This window comes from Bidens hawaiensis, unplaced genomic scaffold (genome assembly GCF_021521415.1).
Source record: "Bidens hawaiensis isolate Kalapana, Puna unplaced genomic scaffold, B.hawaiensis_p1.1 tig00095256_1, whole genome shotgun sequence".
NCBI lineage: Eukaryota > Viridiplantae > Streptophyta > Magnoliopsida > Asterales > Asteraceae > Bidens > Bidens hawaiensis.
In genome coordinates, this window is record NW_027504548.1 from 1 (window position 1) to 7,005 (window position 7,005).

Consider the following 7,005-nt stretch of genomic DNA (forward strand, 5'->3'; position numbering starts at 1 on the left):
AGGCTTTAGCTAGACGTCATTTGCATTGTGATGATCATAGTTGCGCTTTATGTGAGAGTAATGAGGAATCGCTCGAGCACTTGTTAACCGGGTGTTTCATTTCTATGGCCGTTTGGAATGCGATTGGTTCATGGTGCAACATCCCTAGAACTTTTGTTTTCCATGTTAATGATTTGGTGGAAGTGCATAAGGTTAGTGGTGCGACGGGGAACAAGAGATTGATTATTCATGGCATTGTCATCATTACTTGTTGGAGGATTTGGCGGGCTAGGAATGAAAAGATTTTTTCGGGCAAGAACACTAAGGTGGTAGAAATGGTTGCGGATATAAAATCTTTGGGTTTTCTTTGGTACAAAAATAGATCTAAGATAGGGGTAGTGGATTGGAAAAGATGGTGTTTATTTGATGTAACGTGATTGTTGTTTTTGGTTTGTGGCTTTCGACGTCTTTCTCCGTCTTGGTGATAGTCGTTGGTTGTGTTTGTTTTTATTGAAAGTCAATTTTCAAAAAAAAAAAAACTAGGTTGGACATAACATAAAAAAGGTAATTATACTTGTGTTGTGCTTCATGGTGTATCGTGATCAATTGCCACCCATAATATACACATGCAAACGTATGATTAGACATTTAAACACCAAAAAAAAATGATCCTAGCATAACAATAGTCATGAGTCCAGCCAGCGTTCTAGATCAAAGAATATTATTTTAAAACTTATTAAACTGGTATATATCCTAGTACTTAACATTGGTATATACTTATATAATCAATATAATTTTTTTTTAATTTTAGAGTTTGCTAATAAATGGAAGGGGACAATACAACTGCTCATTAGCAGCGGCGCATAACAGCAAGGGGTCGACTCTACCCGGGTGCAAATTTAGGGGAAACGAACGGTGTGCACCTAACATACTACATGTGAAGCCAAACAAGACATACAGGCTCAGAGTAGCAAGCACCACTGCTTTAGCTTCACTCAACCTTGCCATTGGGGTAAGTAATTTTATAAACCACCATGTTTTTTGCAAATTATATAGACTCTGCAAAGTTAATACCGGCCGCCATATATTGTGATAACATATGACTACTAGCTACTCATCTTTCAAAAATTAAAGTTTTCAAGAGACATAATGTACATATATCTATCCTGAAATTAAAAGAATAAACAAATTTTATTTATGTATATGTAAAGGATGATTGTGACAAGATAACAATGTGAACATCTACGCATACATCACTAATTTAAAAAGGGTATTTCTATGAATGATTTTTTGTCGTTAATTTCTAGAAAGACGAAATTTCATCGTTAATTTTACAATAGACAAAGTTTTCCGTTAATTTTGATATGACAAACTAGATTTACCGCAAAGTTACTGACACAATTTAAATTTATTGCTAACTTTGCAACAAACAATATTTTCACAGCAATATCAACGATACATTCATTTATGATTAATTAGTCCGTCATGAAGTTAAACTTTCAATTATATAAATAAATAAATAATCATATGATTTTCTTAAATTAACTTTATAGAAAAATAGAAAGAAACTTAAAAATAAAACTACAGTTTATTTTCTTGTCATAGGTAAAATACATTATAAGAAACTAGGTAGTGATATTTCTTTTTGATTTATACAGAACCACAAGATGATGATGGTAGAAGCCGATGGAAACTACCTCAACGAAGTTTTGGTAGACGACTTAGACATATACTCGGGTGAAACATACTCTGTTTTATTTCGCACCGACCAAAATCCAGCTGATAACTACTGGATCTCAGTCGGTGTGAGAGGAAGAGACCCAAAAACACCCGAAGGCTTAGCCATATTACACTACCAAACCACCACGGCCTCAAAACTCCCCGCACTTGCTCCACCAAAAACACCTCTTTGGAGCGACTACGAGCGTAGCAAACTGTTCTCTAAAAAAATTCTCGCGCTAAGAGGATTACCAAGGCCTCCGGTTAATAGTCATCGTCGAATATTCCTACTCAACACCCAAAACCACATAGATGGCTTTACCAAATGGTCGATCAACAACGTGTCATTGACCCTTCCCACGACCCCCTACTTGGGGTCGATCAAACACGGTTTAACCAATGCTTTTGACCAAACAAGCCCGCCCGACATGTTTGATAACACGTATGACATCATGCGCCCCCCACCAAATACCAACTCCACATATGGGAATGGTGTTTACATGCTAAAGTTCAACACTACTATTGATGTGATACTACAAAATGCCAATGCACTAACGGACAATGTGAGTGAGATACATCCATGGCATCTTCATGGTCATGACTTTTGGGTGTTGGGGTATGGAGAAGGCAAGTTTTCCAAGAAAGACGAAGAAACATTTAACTTGAAAAACCCGCCACTAAGAAACACCGCGGTTATATTTCCTTATGGGTGGACCGCCTTAAGATTTGTTACGGAGAATCCAGGCGTGTGGGCATTTCATTGTCACATAGAGCCTCATTTGCATATGGGCATGGGTGTGATTTTTGCAGAAGGGCTGCATCTAGTGGGGGATATACCAAGTGAGGCTCTTTCTTGTGGTTTGACAGGGAAAATGTTAATGACTAAAACCCACAACTAAGAGGGAGGGTATTAATTAATATGTCAACTTTTATTAAGTTATAATTTATATAAACTATTTAAACACGAATGCATGGTTTTGTTATTTTGTAGTAGTTGTGTGTGTGTCATTGGGATTTTGAAATTCAGAAAGTATTAATAAATAAACTATTTTCAATATCTTTTATAAAAAGTTATGGTGAAGGAGGCGTGACCACCATTTGAATGGTTTGGTGGGAGTTGCTAGTAAGTGGTGATTAGGTTGTCAAGATATCTAAAATAAAGGTGATAAAAAGAGACAATAAAAGATTATAGTGGTTGTAGTAGTTGTCTTAACATAATACAAGAGGATTGAAGTAATCTCTAGTTGAATATTAACAATCACACACTTTTAATAATAGAACTAGGGTATAGCCCGTGTTAAACACGGGTGAAAAAACATGTCAATAAACATAATAAATTTAAACAATAAATTCATGCATAACTAAGTTATTGAATAAGTGTTACCTTAAATTTAATATTTAGATTTCAAAGAGTTTAGAAGATAATCAAAATTTGACTCATAGTTCTCACACTCTAACAATCATTTTACCTTCTCGCTAACTTCATTTTCCAAATCCAAATGTGTCCTTTCTTTTCTAACAGTAGCAAGATTCATGAAGTGATTCAAATCTCTTAAAAGAAACATAGATTCTAATATTGATTTAGGATAGTGCCCGTGTTACACGCGGTGGAACATATTTAAAACATAATATATATGTAACATCATATAAATTTAATCAAATGCAAATGTTGTACTTATAAATAAATGATATATTTCAATATTGTTCAATATTGTTCCAAATGATAGTATTTGAACTAACAATATATTTCTAACCCGGGTAATATTTAAAACGAAAGTACGAAATAATTCGTAGTAGTTGTAGAGATTATAACATTGGATTTAAAATTGAAATAGATTGAAATATAATTTTGAATTTCGATTTGTTAATATTAAATTCTATAACTTATTTTTGTAAAGTTCATATAAAGGTTGAAAATTATAGTCAAATCATTATTCATTATCATTATTATAAAATAAAGTCTAAATCATATACCAAAGATGCATACAATTACTGAAAAATTAATTTGAATTTGTAATTTATATACATACAATATTGTATATTGTATACAATTACCAAAGATATTTTTTATATATATACAATATTTAAGTTATTAACCTTTATAAGTACAAATAGATTAAGTTGTTTAAATGTAACAATATAGTCAAAATTTAAATGTATATAAATAATATATATTAGTCAAATCATTATTATTAATATGGACCATTAATTTATAATTAATGGTTAATCATATACCAAAAATGTTTAGAATAGTCATATTCAAAGCATTAACATCAACTGACCTTAAATATGTTACGTGAAATTTGAGTGTGTGATCAATTTTATAACTATCCATTACATATACTTATTTATGTAAGATATAATATAAATAGAAACGATAATAAAATTTTGAAATTAGAATATAAATAGTAATCAAATAGTTTTGTAAATTATCAAAATATTATCAAAATAAGGTAATATAACTTATCTTTAAAAATTTTAGTCAACTTATTATTTAAATTATTGATCATTAATTCTAAAATTAAGTTGTTTAAATGTAACAATATAATCAAAATTTAAATGTATTTAAAAAAATATATTGTAGTCAAATCATTATTATTATTATGAACCATTAATTATAAATTAATGGTTAATCATATACCAAATATAACAATATAGTCAAAATTTAAGTGTATATACAAAAATATATTTTAGTCAAATCATTATTATTATGGATCATTAATTATAAATTAATGGTTAATCATATACTAAAATTGTTTAGAATTATCATATTCAAAACATTGACCTACATTGACCTTAAATAAATAAGGTCAAATTCGAGTGCGTGATCAATTTTATAACTATCCATTACATATACTTATATATGGTGATCAATTTTATAACGATAATAAATTTTTTAAATTAGAATATAAATAGAAATCAAATAATTTTAAAAATTATAAAAATACGGTAATACAAGTTATGTTTTAAAATATAGTCAAAATTTAAATCAATATAAAATAATATATTGTAGTCAAATCATTATTATTATTATGGACCATTATTTATAAGGAAAGTCAATATTCAATGATTATGTTAATTAAAGTGTGATTGGGATAATTAAAATATTTAAATTACAATATTCATGTTAATTCGGTTATTTAGCAAGTAAGGAAAGTCAAACTAAATAAATTGTATTAATGTGATAATTAAATATGTACATGAATATACATGATTATTCAAAAAATAAATATACATCAATATAAAAAAATACATCTTATAAAATCATCCTCAATCCTTGAAATTAGATAATATGAGTGGGACAATAACCTGAAATAATAAAATCGAATATTAATATTGATATTATGGATTATTTTAATTATAATTAATAACCGGAAAATTTTAAAGGTGTTGATGGAAAAATGAAATTGTGAGAATGACCATGGTATCTCGGATTTTTTTCGTTGAATTTAAATTGAAATTAGGTTGTATGACTCGTGACATTCACCTGAAATTATAAAGTAGAATATTAATGTTTATGTTATGGAATATTTGATATTTAATTTATAACACGAAAATTTAAATGTCTTACCGGAAAATAAAAAATAATGATAATAATCATGGTATCTCTGTTTTTTATTAAGAAACTAGAATCAAATTTTTCGTAAATCAATCGGGTAAATTACCTGAAATAATAAAGTTTTGTTATACATTGATATTATGGAATATTAGAACTATAATTTATAATCGGATAATTTAAATGTGTCTTATCGGAAAAACGAAATAATGATACTGAATATGGATGAAGCTGATTTATATTTAGAACCTAGACGAAAAACATGTATAACAAAAAAACAGGAAAAATATTAAACTTCAAATAAATATAAAACACCCATTGTTATAGGTATAACACATAAACAGAAAACTTACCGGAATAACGTAAATACGTAGAAATATTAGCTTCATCTCCGTTTTTTATTTAGAACCTAAACTGATTTAAAAAAAATCAGTTAACAATGAAAATAAAGATAAAAATGTTAGATCTACAATAATCGGAATAAAATATGATATTGCCGGAAAAAGATATAACCTTGCCGGAAAATCATATAACATTGTTGGCATTTAAAGTATAATATATAACCTTACCGGAAAACAGTTAATCTCGATCTACATTACTGGAATATAGAAGATGGTGGATGGTGGAGTTAGTAAGCCGAGAGAGAGAGAGAGAGAGAGAGAGAGAGAGAGATTAAAATGATTAGGGTGAAAAATTATAAGGTTTATATATAGTGTGTGAGATGACACGTGACAGAATATTAGAGCACATGAGAATGGAAACATGCTGACTGGATTGCACATGTGGACAACCTAGAAGAAGGCCATGTGTCAACATTGTATTGCTTTAATAGTATTTAAAAATTATCACTTTTCGATAAAACTACCTAGTTCTTTTTGCTAGAGTTTTATCACATACCATTTTATACTAGTAGGTGTGCCCGCGCGTTGCGGAGGAGATGTAATGAGGATGTGATCAGCGCGAGTTATCTTTGCGGTGCGGGGGTGATGCAACGTGGATTCAGTCGGTATCTGTTTAGCGCATTGTGGCGGGGGCGACATGGCATTTGATCGGGCTTGATTAGACTCATGGTTCGTGTAAATGAACAAATGATTAATATGGTTGATTGAAACGCGAATTGAGGGGAGATGGTAGAGATTGAAACCGATGGAAAAATTGAATGGCATGTTAATGGCACAATCTGTAGGGTATAGGAATTGTTAGTCGACGAACTCTCCAGCGTCAATACACAACCAACGATTTAGTAATTAATATATCGAAGTCTGATGGTAAGAGAAAGTAGAATATGAAATGACGAATATCTCCTACTTATTATCAAGCATATTAGATAACACATAGACCCTTCTAATTGAATAGTAAATCCTTGTAATCTTATTCGGTCGAGACTAGACATTCGATTAAACATTAGACCTAAACATCACACCTCTTACATGTATCCAATGGCACAATTTTAGGAACTTAATCCAAAGTAAACGATATTCAATAATCTAAACATGATCAAAACCAAATTAATACCTTTTTAAAATGACCTGAACAAAAGTGACTATTATAAAGTGGCCCATTTTGACCCAACGCTTCGTGACATGCAAGTAATTTTTAACTCTTAAAGGTTTGAATGAAATGATATCCTTGACTCGCTCATAAACCGTCAACAATAAAATATCATAAAGAATCAATGAGAGAGTTTTATAATCAATTTATCATTTTCCAAATTCATGTTAAATACCATGCAGTGTATCACATCATATGAA

General features: G+C 30.1%; 1 pseudogene across 1 annotated transcript; it reads left to right on the top strand.

Annotated features, from left to right (window-relative positions):
• The first annotated feature begins 782 nt into the window (after nt 1-782).
• On the top strand, nt 783-2,621 carry LOC143608051 (L-ascorbate oxidase pseudogene; annotated as a pseudogene). Its single transcript, XR_013149126.1, has 2 exons — nt 783-991; nt 1,638-2,621. The product of XR_013149126.1 is annotated as an L-ascorbate oxidase pseudogene (transcript).
• The last annotated feature ends 4,384 nt before the right edge of the window (nt 2,622-7,005 follow it).